The 16,822-nt window shown below is 37.2% G+C and overlaps 1 long non-coding RNA gene across 1 annotated transcript in view; it reads right to left on the bottom strand.

Annotated features, from left to right (window-relative positions):
- LOC128835677 (uncharacterized) overlaps positions 1-4,382 on the bottom strand; it is a 32,613-nt gene extending 28,231 nt beyond the window's left edge. Inside the window, exon 1 of the long non-coding RNA XR_008444687.1 lies at positions 4,086-4,382. This is a non-coding gene — a long non-coding RNA (uncharacterized LOC128835677). The remainder of the gene's footprint in view (positions 1-4,085) is intronic.
- Between the last annotated feature and the right edge of the window lie 12,440 nt (positions 4,383-16,822).

Below are 16,822 nucleotides of genomic sequence, written 5' to 3'. Positions count from 1 at the left end.
TTTTTAAATTTGGACCTACAATGTCAGCCATTTAGGATTCACAGCTATGGGTTTGATTTAGCATTCTGTTTGAAATTACCTTTCTGGATTTTAAACCATCACACATGACAGTATGAGAAGTGACCTGGTCAGACCCCATATTTTACTGTATCTCCAGTGCATTATTCTCCTCTATTCAGTGCAATGTACAGCTTGTTTATGGAGGATAAAGCTTTCCTTTTCAGTTATGCTTATTTAAAAAACTGCCTGTTGTCTCTGGGACATCTTGCTTGAAACTAATCTGGATATTTGGATATTCCCACATGCTAATGGAAAACATTTCCAAAAGGGACTGGTAATTAGTGATGGATGAACCTCAGTAGATATGAAAGTTTGTTCTGATAAGCATCTACCAGTCAGACCCTTATCCAGATATCTTTGGTCTTTAAATCTTATATGGTCAGGTTGTCTTTAAAGATTTCCATACCTTCTGAGTTTGTTGGGGCAGAAATATCATGAGACTACTCTTGCTTGTGCTGTTTTGGTATTTACTTCAGATGAAACTGGGAAGTGGTGAAGAGTACAAAAATGGAAGGCATTCAACGAACTGAATTATTTTGAACCTAAGAGGATTATATTTGGTTCAAGCTTTAGGTTGGTTTTCATGGACCAGTAAACAGGGTCTTGGATTGAAAGACAGGAGACTTGCTGAGTCCTCCAGCCAGTTATGACATCAATTCTTTGGTCTCTGCACCCTCTCCCCTATTGATGCCGCTACACAGGCAGCCAGAATCTAGAACCTCGGTCTCAGGAAATGCTACTGATTCTGTGAAGCATGCACACAATCTCCCTTTCTTTATTTCAAAGTATTTTTCTTATGTTAGGGGCTGCCTTTCTGTCCCTGCTGCTAACTAATACAATTCAACAAATATATCCACAGAACGACCTCCTGTTGTTCCTCTTCTTTTTCTGAAATGGCAGAAACACAACTGAAAATTGGTTTGAATATTCTTCAGGAAAGCTTATTCACTTGAAATGTTCAGCACTTCCTAATTTTGGTCAGCTGGTCATCTCATATACATATTGCAGAATTGGCCTTATTTTTTCCTTCACTTTTTATCACAGTCAAAATTCTCTCTCTCTCTCTCACACACACACATACACACACACACAGAGTTGTATTTATGCAGCTGAATTTTTATAAGGCTGTGTGGGATTTTTATGATTTTTTTAAAAATAAATAAGTAAAAGATGGGGATTAGGTGACTCAAGAGATTGGGTTCTATTCATCATAGGGTCTTCATTCCTGTCCAATTGTCCCTTTCGGCAAGCATAGGCACAGTAAGGGGACAATAGGTCGAAGCTGAATCTCGGAGCAGGAAGGAGATGTAAGGTACACCAGTCTAGGCTCCCTCTAGACTTTCTTGGACTCCCCTCTTAATTTGGTCCTCACTCTCCAGCACTGTTCAACTGGCATCTCTCAGATTCCCATGAAAATGTAGTTTCATACCTATATACTTCATTGTTCATTTTTCTTTTCATCTCATTGTCTGTTTCTATATGTTTAAATTCATCAACATAAGAAACCTAATTGACTCAAGCCCTTTAGCTGAATCTTTACTCATGAGATGCAGTTTCTGTAACCTTTGCAAGGAACAATGAATTTCTCTGTATATTAACATATCTAAAGCTTAATGCTACTCTCTTTTTCTGCATAAGTCCTGGCTTTGTTTGAACCTTCTTTTCAGCCCCAAGAGTTAGTTTTGAGACTGCAAAGATTTCTTTTTAGCTTGGAGCTGTGTGCTTTCTCGCTTCCATCTGCTTTATTTATTACATTTTGCTTTCCAGTCTTTATTCACATGTGTATTTTGTTTCTCTCAGCCTCCTGATCTGTATTTTATTTTTCTAGTTCACATCTTGGTAGATTTCCTATCGAAGTTGCTAAGAATAGGAAATAGGGGAGAAAACCCTTAGAAAACAAAATTGTCCAAATTAAAAGTAACAATGAATCGTTCACTGTGGTTATATGAATGTATGTTAAATAAAATGCTTACCCTATAAGGCTACACTATTATTTATACTATGGCATCATTATTTGTGCAAAAGAATATGTAAATATTTATGTTGCTCAGATCTCCAAATAGCATTAGATTGATTCCACCTTCAAGAGCTCATCCCATGACAATCTGCCACATGTCTTCTGAGTTGCTAGGCCAATTTATCTAGGGGAAAGATCAACCTGCTAAAAGGACCTCCCTCCATCTCTCTCTCTCTCTCTCTCTCTCTCTCTCTTGAGGAACTGTGAAACTGGTTGAACAAAGAGAATCATGAAAAGTCTCTGTACTTTATTAAGCCCTTTCTTGGTCTATTGGCTTCTCTCCACTTTATGTTACATCACCCATTTTTGGATTGTATTTTTTGGCTGCCAGGCCATTTTTCTTGTGACAGCTGTAAGCTGGATATTCAGTCAACAACTTTCTCCTGCATTTCAATTTTGTGAGATTAATCAGAAAATTTATTAGAGTCCCTTAATGTCATACCTAGGGTGACCAGATGTCCCCATTTTATAGGGACAGTCCCGATTTTTGTGTTTTTTTTCTTATATAGGCTCCCTATTACCCCCCACCCCCTGTCCTGATTTTTCACACTTGCTGTCTGGTCACCCTAGTCATACCAAAGAGCCTAATTGACATAAAGTGAGAGGGCGAGACAAGTCACAGATTCCACTCACTATTTAATTTCTATGTTTATCAATTCAAATGATACAAATTCACTCTTTGTCAATTTATCCTTTAATAATTAATAATACATAGAACTTGCATAATCTATGCGCTGTGTACACATCAAGGGACATATTCAGCACTATGATACACATATCAGCTCCCCATGAAATCAGTCATAGCTCGTGTGCATATCTGGAGGCAGAACATGGCTCTAATTTAATCTCCACAACAGCTGAGGCAGGTCAGTAAATCCCATTATCCCCATATATCAGATGGGGAAATCTGAGACACAGAGTGGTTAAATGAGTTGCCCAGGGTTACACAGTGAGCTGGGTAGAACTCAGTGTCATTGCCTCCCAGACCCATGGTTGTCTACTTAACACTGCTGTTGCCGTCTTAGAAACCTAGTCCACCTAGCTTTCCTCTGTGGGGATAGGAGTGCTTTGGAAAATTTGGTCTAAATTCTGTTCAGCTGGTGTGTACAGATGTAAAAAATCATGGGAAGAGTGGGGGGAACTTTTGTTTCTTCTGTATCAAACCCAGAAGTAGGGTGTCTCATAGGCCTTCCAAGACAGGAATTACAGAGGAGCATTTTAACGATGAGTTTTATAGGTAAGAAGGCCTAGTGTTTATGTTTCTATATGTTTCATCTCCGACCTTGTAATAGCAACTATAGAAAACCCAAATTGTGTATTTAGCAACAATAATTAGTGCCAGTAGGCTGTGAGTTGAGGTTGTGGGGGTGTGGTGCCTGCTGGCTAGAATATAGGCACATAGTAACATTGTAGAATTAAGCTACATTCATTTTTTTAAGGGAAAAGAGCATAATACCAGTAGCAGTTCCTATACATTCCTTACGAGATATTAGGATTTCTTTAAGTTGGTGATCCAACAGGTATAACCAGATCAGAGCACACATTTAGATCTAGAATATGTCTTTCGATTCAACATATTGTGTGACATAATAAGCCCAAATTGAGTGTGTTGGTTGAATATTTTGTCTTGAAAGTGTTGATTTCGAAAAAGAAACCACATGGAAGTTCTGTTATTGACTTCAGTGGGACTCGGTATTGGCATATATTTTTATATTGATTTATAACAAATTAAAGACTAGTCCTTTGTCATCAGAACTTTCAAATGTATTTTTTAATGGTTAAGTAAACAGCTTGTTTCAGGGGACTCTTCCAATGCTTTTATATAAAACGTCTGTTATTTAAGGGGAATTTAAAAAAATGAATGCAACTCATAGATGTGGTAATAGGTGAAAAGAAGATTACATTTGATATGGGAATTGGGAATAGTGAAGTAGAGAAATAAATTATGTGTTGGAATATTAAAATTTTAATAAATGCTGCTTTTTATTGCAAGAGCATTACTACTTACATTTGAATCTTGTAATCAGCCTCAGGAGTTTATTCTGAGTTGGCAATGAGATTTCTTTTTTCGCTTGTAGCCATGTGCTTTCTTGTTTTCTTGCATCCAACTGTTTTATTTATCCCATTCGGCTCTCCTTCCTTTATTCTCTTATGCATATTCTCACTTTCTGATCTCCTGCCTTTTTTTCATTTTCTTAGTTCTTATCCCAGCAGATTTATTTTCAAAATACAGGCAGAGCTCTGAGAAAATGGCTTGGGGAGTAGGATCCCTGGGGAGAAGGCCTCAGGAAATGAAATAACTGCATTCATATGGACTCTGCGACGGATTCGTTGTCATGTTTAAGCTGAGCTAAGTGTGCTGTCTTGTTTGTTTGTTGAATAGTGGGTCTGATTTTCCCAGACTGAATAACAATTCTGCAAGCTTATCTAAGAGACAAAAAACAAGAAGTCAGAAAAAATGTTTCAATGTTAGATTAATTAAAGCTTTAATTTCAGCAAGAATCCAAATCAGTTGACTGCTTTTGTTGGCCATATTTCAACAAACTTTGTTCAAAATAACTGAGTTCTGGGATATTACAGAAACATACATTATCAGAAAGATTATGGATGACAGCTGGGCTGGTTGATGATAGCTGAAGAAAAACAAGTTTTGCTAGCTGGAAAGATTATTATTGAAGGCCTCCCAGTGGTGTTGATAGTAAAATCAAATATAGACTATGCCTTTAGCTATACATGTTGCAATTCAGATGATCTTGAAATCTATATATGCAACCTAATGGTTCCATTTAATTATTTCTTTGCTTCAACTTCTGCATATTAAAGATAAAGATAGGATTTCCAATTCCATTTCCGCCCACTCACCCACAATCTATAGCATGTCTGGGTGAATTATGTGTTTATGTTAGTCATCATTGGGCACACGATGATGCAGTAGATGGACCAATGATATGAACTTATGCCAAATCCTCCTGGCTGAATTACAGTCATTGCTAATAATATTAAAGATCAGAAAACACATAGGGGAGATTGTAGCATTTAGTACAGTTCCTTGGTTACTAAATATTGCAGAAGATAGTGAGTGAGTGTAATGGATGGTGGCTTCCCCATGTGGTATGATAGCTGATGTGATGTGGTGGCTTCCCCATCTGATGTGAATGGGCCCTGCTACATAAAGCTCAGTGGGTGTAATATAGAGTCAGATTCTGCTGCATAACCTCACAGACTTGGATGGGGTTGCATAAGATTTAAGTTAGATAAGAATTTGACTCTTAGGTGTCTGTATGTGATATTCTGTAGCAAGTAGCCAGTGTGGAAACAAGTGCTATTTCTATTTGCATGGTAATGAAACATTCTTTCAAAAGGATGTTGAATGAAATCAACACACTAATGAGATTTGATGCACATCACCTGATGGTTGACATTAGTCTGATGACATGGAGAAAACCTTTCATTTAATGCATACCAATATTCCTGGTAATATTGGACAAGGAAATGAAATGAGAAGCTAACAAACCAATATGAGAGAGACAACTCTCAAACTGAAACCATACAGATCTCTCCCCTCCCACTGAAATTAATCAGACAAGATACAGAAGAGGAAAACAGCAATTCTCAGCAAAGTGGGATATTCAAAACAGTTTGTGTGTGTGTGTGTTTAATATTCTGTACCTAATCACATAATCCTTATAATACTGAAAATAGTCTTGTTGTTAGATTGTGACTGTTCTTTGGCCTTCCTGAAAAAGAGATCTTTTTTTCTCCTCGATGAAATAGCTGGAGGGCATGTGCCTTCTTTGCTTCTGTACACCAATGGTGTACTCTGTGCCCTCTGGCGTATTCACTGAAAGTCTGTTGCCCTTGAGGAATGAGCCATCAGGCTGTGATGACAAGAGCTTTATAGAGTTTGATTACTTAGCCACTTCTGTTCAGACTGTCAGATCGAGTCTAACAATAGTAATAGTAAAAATAATAATAATTAATAATGACACCTAATTATATGTAGCTGGAAAACAGTAACTTCCTGCACCTTTTTATAAAGTAACATCGTGTTTTTAGTTTTTCTGACAAATGCTTATGTTTACAAAGAAACCTTTAAAATAATTTTATACCAAACAATATTTCTAGAGAACTTGTGAGCACTGAAGCCCTATATACAGAAGGAATTTTGACTTGTACTATATTGTGGCTTTTAAATGCATCTCTAGAATTATCTAAAAGCACGTCAGTCCTTCCTATTGTACGACTATAAACACTTTTTATATCATTTTTTTCTTTTCTCATTTTATCTTTCTTTTTCAGCTGTCTCCTTTTTCTCCCCTTTAGCTTTCCATTACTATTGTCATTCCGAGTTGTTTTTCAGATTTTCACATATTTATCACTCAAACCTGGATGCTGATTTTCTTTCTTACTTGGGAGTTTGTATTCAAATAATGGATTTTTAGATAAATCTACCATATTGTTTTTAAGACTATGGAATGCATAAAGCTGATTTATAGAAGTGCATTGACGTAGACTAAAATATTGTATTTGATTTGTCAGATTCACATGGGGGTAGCAAGGAGAGATTAAAAGAAAGTTTTGCTGCTACAGGAAGTTTATCTCCCTTTGATTATTCAGGAGTAGATAAAACATTGATATTTACCCAAGTTTGATATGTGAGACCAAGACAATTCTTTCATCATTTCTCTTTTGGGAAGTATAACTGTAAGCTGCTCTTGACAAATTTGTAAGTAACTCAGCAAGTATTTTAATAGTAATTTATATGTATGTTATATAGTATAACGTATTCCAACGTTGCGGAGATTTTATCTGATCACCACTCTCCTAAAGTACATAATAATATATTGACCTCCCTGAACTAAACATTTTAAGGGGAACTTATTTGGTATTTTGCTTCCCATAGTGAACTAAATAGCATTAACTGGCTACCTAAGATTCATGATAAATTGTTCTACTTTTGTTGAATCTTAATTAGAGATGTTCCATAAACAAAACAGTAGATGCAAACAGTCTCACCCCACACTTCAAGAGTGTTTATTCCCCTAATTAGAGCTGGTCTGAAAATAGATTTTCTGCTGTGTGGAAAATTTTGAGATTAAAATAAATAATTTTAAATTGGGATGAAAAGACAACATTTTGAAATGTTTCATTAAACCAAATACCAAAAAAGTTTATTTTATGTAAACTGAAACATTTAAAAAAATTGAAAATATGTCCTTTTGATTTTCTCCCTTTTTGCTTGATTATAAAAAAATGTAAATACAAAATGTTTCAAAATGAAAAAATGAAAAGTTTTCATTCAAACAAAGTAAACATTTTCCAAACAAAATGTCATCAAAATCTATACATTTTCATGGAAAAAACTAAGTCAGGTTGAAATGGCATATTCCAATGGAAAACACTGCCATGTAATATGTGATTAATTTTTAGAGCTCAGTGAATATTTTTTCATTTTTTTTAACATAAAAAACAAGCGTGATATGTTTTCAAAAAACATTTTAATGTGTTCCAGTCTTTCCGCTTGTTTGAGTCTTATATAGTAAAACTCTGACCCTATGAAAGTCAGTGTGAGTCAAAGGGCCTGATTTCATCGGTATTTTACACTTGCTTAGTGCTTTGTGTGCCAGGATGTACTTTATAGCCATTAATTTTCATCATTTCAGTGAGTTAAATATTATGAAATCAATTTTTCAGATGGATAGATGGTGGTACAAAAAAGTTTAGGAATTTCTAAAAGTGTCTACTAATTTTGATTTACCAACTTGAGATACAGTGTTTTTCAGATGTGCTGAGCATCTGCATCTCCTGTTGATTTCACCTGGAGTTCTGTGAGTTTTCAGTGCCTGTGCAAATCAGGGCTCAGGTGTCACAAGTTGGGCATTCAAAACTGAGCCACCCAAAATTAGTGGACACTTGAGTAAAGCTTAGACCTAAGGCAGAGGGTGGTACAGCTAGGAATAGAACTTAAGAAGTAGCTTGTGATCTCTTTAAAGTGGAAATCTGTGTTCTTCTATACATGTACCGTACCCAGCACTATATGGCCCCAATCCTGAGAGGCTTCTGAGCACTACTGTAGTACATATAATAATTAAATAAATAATGAATTTAGAGTCTTCTGATCTCCTCTGCTATCTGCTACGGGATATAGTTCCCATTACACTGCTCTACAGTCAAAATGCTTCTGAAATAAATGTAGTCAAACTTTACTAATTCTGGGTCACTGAGAACGAAAATGATGCTTAAAATGGTTGAATGGCTCTAGTTTTCAAGATCTGCTATTGGGTCAGTATATACGACCCTTGACTTGAGAATGGCGGAGGATAAGTGAGTTATAAAGGGAAGGGATCTCAATTTAAACCAGAAATGACTAAAATACATCTTTGATTGGATCTATGAATAAATCTATGACTGGGTTTGGACAGTACTTGCTTTTTACGCAAAACAATGAATGATGCAATCTGAAGCTGGTATTGCGTCATACATGATATGAATTGCATCATGTTATTCCTAGAAGTCATGGATGATGCAATCCTAACGAAGCTTACATCACTCTGCTGAACAAATTGCCCTATATCAGCTCTAGAAATCATACAGTGTCGTGCTCTCTTATTTGTCAATGTTTGATTTTGCAAAGGGACACATTTCTGTTTAGCCAAATTGAGCAGAGATGCCTCGTACTTGTGTGAACAGTGCAGATAACTTCTGCTATGTTTGTGGTGAAGTGACTTTTGCATCACAAAAGTGCAGTATAACCACTATGGTTAAGAAAGCCTATCACCTTTATTTTGTCTGCAAAATTGGAGATCAGGACAAGAGGTGGGCCCCACACATATGCTGCAACACATGTGCAACAAATCTTCGCCAGTGGTTGAACAGGAAAAGGAAAGCTATGCCTTTTGCAGTGCCAATGAATTGGAGAGAGCCAACAGATCATATCAGCAATTGTTACTTCTGCATGGTGCCTCCAGTTGGGAAAGGTGTGTTAAAGAAGAAAAAGTGGACTGTGCATTATCCAAACATTCCATCAGCTATACGCCCAGTACCCCATGGAGAAGGACTGCCGGTTCCTGATGCACCAGAATCATTCTCTCTTGAGTCAGACGAGGAAGAGGAAGAGGATGAAACTTCTGGTCCTGAACCATCAATATCACAGGACCCACATTTTTTCCCATCCTCCTCCTCTGAACCACACCTCATAACACAAGGTGAACTGAATGACCTTGTCAGGGATTTGGAACTACCCAAGAGTAAGGCAGAGCTGTTGGGCTCCAGACTACAGCAGTGGAATCTCCTGGCAGGTGATGTTAGGGTTTCCATGTTCTGTGACCATCAAAAGGATCTTGTTCCATTCTTCTTCATGGAAGGTGATCTTGTAGCCTGCAACAACATCGATGGTGTGATGGCAGCCCTCAACATCGTTCACGATCCAGATGAGTGGAGATGGTTTGTTGATTCATCGAAGATGAGTCTTAAAGCTGTTTTACTGCATAATGGCAATGTTTTGCCATCAATTCCAGTTGGTCATGCAGTCATATGAAGGAAACCTATGACAACATGAAACAACTTTTGAGGTGCATAAACTATGACCAACATCAGTAGCAGCTTTGTGGCGATTTGAAGGTTGTTGCTCTCTTGCTTGGTCTGCAGACTGGATACACAAAGTACTGCTGTTTTCTCTGCAAATAGTCTAGCAAGAGATTCCCACTACATCAAGAAAGATTGGCCACTCCGACAGTCATTGGAGCCTGGGAGGAAAAGTGTTCAGCATCCACCACTTGTTGAATCAAGGAAGATTTTGTTACCACCCTTACACATCAAGCTGGGTCTGATAAAGAACTTCGTCAAGGCCATTGACAAAACTCAAGCAGCTTTCAAGTACCTCCGTGGAAAATTTCCAAGGTTAAGTGAAGCTAAGATAAAGGAAGGTGTCTTTGTTGGTCCTCAGATTCATGAACTTCTTCGAGATGATGCATTTGACCATGCACTGCGTGGCAAGGAAAAGACGGCATGGAAAGACTTCCAGTTAGTGTACATAATAGTTTTTTGCCTTTTGTTTCATAATAAATTTTATTTATATAGCTCTTTTGCTGATTTTTAAAGTGTTACATAAACAGGACAGGTGAAATATTATCATGTAAAGCAACCATAAACACATGAAAAGACCTAGGTTTACAATTTATTATTAAAACTACTATCTACACAATATACATAGACATAAAATGTAAAAACTTAAATATCTTAGAAACATTAGCCAATCAGTTGTTTTAATTGTCATATTTGAATTCAGCACATCAAAATACATAATAAATAGCACATTTTATCTTGAAGCAGACAACTTCTCAAAAATTGTAGACCAGTGTTATCGGAGAGACTTTATAAGATGTGTTTCCTAAATTCAGACCAGTAGAGATTCAAGGCCAGATTGTCAGAGTGTGGGTCAGTTTAGGCATGCAAATTAGACATTGCACAAGTGAGGTTTGGAGACACACAGAACATGACTATGCATAAGGATAGAAAACTGGAGGTTTGCAGGGGCTTTAGGCCCCCCCCCAAAATTTAGAGATTGCATTAATAAATAAAGCAAACACTGAGTTTGGAACAGAAGCTTGTTTATTGCACTCTAGTAAAACTTAGTCATGGTACAGAGTTACTCACTAAAGCATTACAGTTTTGAACATGAGTAAAAAGAAAGACTCACAAATCTGAAAAAATTCAAACAGTGATCTTCATCCGGGTTTCTTGAAATGATTTCTTCTGCACCATCTGTAAGCTTTAAGTTATGAGGTGTACGTGTAAAATCATAGAGCAATTGAGCAGTGATTTTCTCATTGTGGATCAAAGCCAAGTTTTAATGTGACATAGAGCACTGAAATCACATTGTCTTACAACATTAGTTTCTGGTACCATCAAAGTCATTTTTATCAACTTCAACACTTCAGAAAACAACTGATGTTTGGTTTGGCTGAGCGAGCTGAGATATTTCTGAACTGATGTCAACAATCTTTATGTAAACTGACGGCTTGCAACAGATGAGTCTGAGTACTCGGTTGATCATGGCTGAAATTGGAACCATACACCTGAAGCATGTCTTGAACCTGTGTTTCTGGTAGGTTTGTACTTGCTAGGGGAGTTTCAAGATTTTGAATAATTTTTCTGTTCAAATTTTGATTAAATGTTGGATATTGTAAAATCAATTACTTTGAAGTAGATGTACAGTACATTATAAAATACCTTTGCTGAATTTGGGTAACTGGCTTCACCAGTGCCTATTTGCATTTCCTTGGGAACTTCTCTCTTCCTTGGAAGCTCAGGCATTTCAAGTATCTCCAACTTTAAACTTTTCTGGTGGATTTGCTCCCAGAGTAAGTTTGCAGCTTTCATCTGCTTGGGTTTGTTTAGTTTGGAAAAGAGAAGACTGAGAGGGGACATGATAGCAGTTTTCAGGTATCTAAAAGGGTGTCATAAGGAGGAGGGAGTAAACTTGTTTACCTTAGCCTCTAAGGATAGAACAAGAAGCAATGGTCTTAAACTGCAGCAAGGGAGGTCTAGATTGGACATTAGGAAAAAGTTCCTAACTGTGAGGGTGGTTAAACACTGGAATAAATTGCCTAGGGAGGTTGTGGAATCTCCATCTCTGGAGATATTTAAGAGTAGGTTAGATAAATGTCTATTAGGGATGGTCTAGACAGTATATGGTCCTGCCATGCGGGCAGGGGACTGGACTCGATGACCTCTCGAGGTCCCTTCCAGTCCTAGAATCTATGAATCTATGAATCTGATCAGATGGACTGAAGTTAATTAAGTATCATTTTCATAAGAGAGTGGCTTTCTGCTGCTGAAATGTCTGACCCTTGCAGAGTTTTGGACAGATTGTCTGCCATGTTTATGACTTTTTAACTTAGTTCAACACCAAAGAGGAACTTAAACATTTCTATATGAAATACTATACACCTCTACCCCGATATAACACGTCCCGATATAACACAAATTCAGATATAACCTAGTAAAGCAGTGCTCTGGGGAGGTGGGGCTGTGCACTCCAGCAGATCAAAGCAAGTTCAATATAACAGTTTCACCTATAATGCGGTAAATTTTTTTGGCTCCCGAGGACAGTGTTATATCGGGGTAGAGGTGTATTACCAATTTGAGATCTCATTTCTGGATCTTTTGTTGCATCCTTCCCAAGTAGAGCTGGGTGAAATTTTTTCAACTAATTTTTGTTGCTAAAACGCATTTTTCAGGCCCCAAATTTGAATTGAAGTAGTTAAATTTGTTTTGATTGCAAAAAACATTTTGTTTTCACCATTTTGAATGTCTCTCTTTGATTTTTTTTTAATTTGAAATGGTATTTCAATTTCAAATTTGGCCAATTAAAAAAATAAAATAAACACACACACACAAAAGGGTGAAAAACACCCCAAATGACTTAACAGAAATAAAAAATAAAAAATTAATTTAGAGTCAATGGAAATATTTCATTCAACTTGAAAGAAATTCAGAAATGGAAAAAAATCCATTCCAAATTGACTTGAAATGTTTTAACTGATTCAAAACAAACAAATAAAATCAATTTTTTGATTAGATGAAAATAATTCAAAAATTTTTGTTTTGGATTTAAACAGAACCAATTGTTTTTATTTCAGATTTTTCAGTTTGGGTCCTGGAACCAAAATATCCATAATTTGCTCAGCCTTGCAAGTTGTACACAGTGCAAGGTAAGAACATAAGAATGGCCCTACTGGGTCTGACCAAAGGTCCATCTAGCCTAGTATCCTGTCTTCTGACAGTGGCCAATGCTAGGTACCCCAGAGGGAGTGAACAGAACAGGTAATCATCAAGTGATCCATCACCTGTCGCTCATTCCCAGCTTCTGGTAAACAAAGTTATGCACAAAGAAAGAATTAAGCTTTGACTGATGAGGTGTCTCAGAAATGCTAACAAGGTCAGGCAACTGGCACTTGGTTTCTGGTACAGGCGATGGCAGAGACTTCTCAGTACTACAATTAGAAGAGGCTGTTCCACCTGTTGATGGAAGTCTAGTTTCCTCTTTTTCAATAAGCCATGTTTTAAATGATTTCATTGTAGCACCTTGAAAATATGTACTTTCTTTTTGTACTTCACTCAGTCTTTCATGAGAGAAGGAGGGGAAACAGACAACTTGTCTGCAGAAAGAGTACAGCTCAGACAGTTGAGCTTCACCCAGGCACACAGAATTCCTTTGACTAGAACAAGTAGACCTAGCTTGCTGAGTCATTTCCCAGCCAGGGAAGAAAGGAGTCTGGGTCTGCTGCAGGACAGACTTTCAACTTGAGCCTAGCTACCAAGAGCCAGCTGATACCCCAGGGGAGAGAGACTTCAAGCAGCGGAGACCATCAGAGTACTGTACTGAAGAGAACTCTAACTGAATTATCAGGGAATTGATCGGCTACAATAATTAATGTAAAATGATATTCAACAACTATTATTTTTTTAAAACTCTAGCACCTTCAAATAAAAGAAGTTGTCCGCGCTTTGAGTATGCGGGACTCACACTCTTTTGAAGGGTTGACCCCAGTTCTTTGAACGGAATAAGAACAAGATAAAAATGTTAATAGAATCTTATATTTTTTTCAGGTTTTCTCGATCACTCTTGGAAATGTCATCCCCTTGCTTGTTTCTTTGTACCTTTTGCTCTGTCTCTGTTTTGTTCTGGTCTCTTCAGTAGCACTGTTTGGTGGTATTAACCACAGTAAGCTGCTGTGGTGACAAGTGTCCAGAGATGTGGTATGTATTAATGCCCTTTTCTTCCCATTTAAAAAAAAGCCAAAGGGGACGAAAAAAAGCAATTTCCCTTCCCTTATCTATGAAGATCTTAATACATTAGTTATGAATAGTAGTTCCAACACTATGGGTCAATTTATTTAACATGTCTAAATGATTTAAGACCCTAAGTCTAATTTTCAAGTGAGAAATTTTTTTTTAGAAACCTAAGTTTTATTGACAGTCAATGGGACTTCAGCTCATAAAGGCAAGATTTTCAAAGTTGTTATGTGCCTAAATATGCAGATAGGTACCTAACCTATTCTGCTGCTTTTGAAAACTATATTAGATGCCTAACTCTCATTGGCTTCAATATACCTTTGAAAATCTGGCCCTAACCATATAAAAAATAAGAAGTTAGGAACTGTAGAAAATTGGTAAGGGAAGCCCAGGACTGCAAGGAGAAATGTATAGCCAGCAGAATTAAGGACAATAACGAGGAAATTTTTAAGTATGTTAGGAACAAAAAGAATCCTAAGAATGATATTGGTCAATTACTAGATGGAAATGGTTGAATTATCAATAATAATGCAGAAAAGGTAAATGCATTTAATAAATATTGCTGTTCTGTATTTAGGAAAAAAATCAGATGATGTAGTCATATCAGATGCTAACACTTTTTCCATTCCACTAGTATCTCGGAAGGATGTTAAGAAGCAGCTACTAAACTCAGACATTTTTAAATCTGCAGATCCTGATAACTTGCATCCAAGAGTTTTAAAAGAGCTGGCTGAAGAGCTCACTGGACCACTAATGTTGCTTTTCAATAAGTCTTGGAACACTGCGGAAGTTTTAGAAGACTAGATGAAAGTTAATGTTGTGCCAATATTTAAAAAGAGTAAACAGGATAACCTGGGTAGTTATAAACCTGTCAGTCTGATGTCAATCCCATGCAAGCTAATGGAGTGGCTGATACAGGACTCAATTAATAATGAATTAAAGGAGGATAATATAATGAATGCCAATCAATATGGGTTAATGGAAAATAGATGCTGTCAAACTAAAATGATACCTTTTTTGATGAAATTACCAGTTTGGCTGATAATGGCAATAGTGTTGTTGTGAAATACTTAGACTTCTGTAAGGCAATTGACTTGGTACTGCTGACATTTTGATTAAAACAACTAGAAAATTATAAATTGACAGGACTCATTAAATGGATTAAAAACTGTCTACCTGATAAATCTCAAAATGTAATCATAAATGGGGATTCACCATCCAGCAGGTGTGTTTCTAGTGGAGTACCGGAGAGATTGTGTTCAACATTTTTATCAGTGACCAAGGAGAAAATATAAAATCATCACTTTAAACTTTGCAAATGACACAAAAATTAAAGTGGTAAATAATGAAGAGGACAGGTCACTAATACAGAATGATCAGGATCTCTTGGTAAAGCGGGCACAAGTAAACAACATGCATTTTAACATGGCTTAATGGAAATGTATACATCTAGATACAAAGAAAGTAGGCTATATTTAAAAAGATGGGGAACTCTATCCTGGGAAGCAATGACTCTGAAAGAGATTTGGGAGTCATGGTGGATAATCAGCTGAACATGAGCTACCAGTGCAATGCTGTGGCCAAAAGGGCTAATGCAATCTTTGGCTGCATGAACAGGTGAATCTTGAGCAGGAGTAGAGAGGCTTTTTTACCTCTGTATTTGGCACCAAAGTAATCTGGAATACTGTGTTTAGTTATGATGTCCACTATTCTGGAAAGATGTTCATAAAGTGGAGAGGGTTGAGAGAAGAGCTGCAAGAATGATTAGAAAATGATTAGCCTTATAGGGATAGACTCAAGTTATCTTAACACAGAGAAGGTTAAGGGGTGACTTGATTACAGTTTATAAATACTTATATGCGAAACAAATACTTAATAATGAACTCTTCAGTCTAGCAGAGAAAGGTACAACATGATCAAATGGCTGGATGTTGAAACTTATTCAGATGGAAAATAAGGCATACATTTTTAACAGAGAGGGTATTGAACAATTAACAATTTACCAAGGATTGTGGTGGATTCTCTGTCACGGGCAATTTTAAAATAAAGATTGGATGCTTTTTTATGCTCTAGGAATTATTTGGGGGAAATTGTATGGCCAGTGCTATATAAGTCAGACTAGACATGTTTAAGTTTATGGAAGGGATGGTATGATAGGATAGCCTAATTTTGGCAATTAATTGATCTTTGACTATTAGCAGTAAATATGCCCAATGGCCTGTGATGGGACACTAGATAGGGTGGGATTTGAGTTACTACAGAGAATTCTTTCCTGGGTGTCTGGCTGGTAATTCTTGCCCACATGCTCAGAGTTTAGCTGATCACCATATTTGGGGTTGGGAAGGAATTTTCCTCCAGGGCAGATTGGCAGAGGTCCTGGGGTTTTTTAACCTTCCTCTGCAGCGGGGGCATGGGTCACTTCCTGGAGGATTCTCTGCACCTTGAAGTCTTTAAACCACAAGTTGAGGACTTCAGTAGCTCAGACATAGGTCAGGGGTTTGTTACAGGAGTGGGTGGGTGAGACTCTGTGGTCTGCATTGTGCAGGAGGTCAGACTAGAAGATCAGAATGGTCCCTTCTGACCTTAACATCTATGAGATGATCATAAAGGTCCCTTTGGGCCTTGAAATCTATGAACCCAGATCCTCAGAGGCATCTAGGCACCTAACTCCCATTGTAACCAGTGGGAGTTAGGCACCTAAATTTATTTGAGGAGCTGGGACTAAGGGCCTAAGTCACTTTTGAAAATAGGATTTAATCTCCTAAATCACTCAGGCACTTTTGACAATCACCTTAAACCTTTTGAGTGAGTTTTTCTAAGGAGTCTAAGTGAGAATCAGTGGGAGTTGGAGTCTTTTAAAAACCCCAGCAGCCTTTCTATTACAAAGCCTGGGTCTATGTTTTATTTATTTATTTTTGTGCTGATTCCTTCTCTGAACTTGCTTTT

This window comes from Malaclemys terrapin, chromosome 4, assembly GCF_027887155.1.
Source record: "Malaclemys terrapin pileata isolate rMalTer1 chromosome 4, rMalTer1.hap1, whole genome shotgun sequence".
NCBI classification, from domain to species: Eukaryota; Metazoa; Chordata; order Testudines; family Emydidae; genus Malaclemys; species Malaclemys terrapin.
The sequence above is the reverse complement of the archived record's forward strand: the minus strand, read 5'-3'. Positions and strand labels throughout refer to the sequence as shown.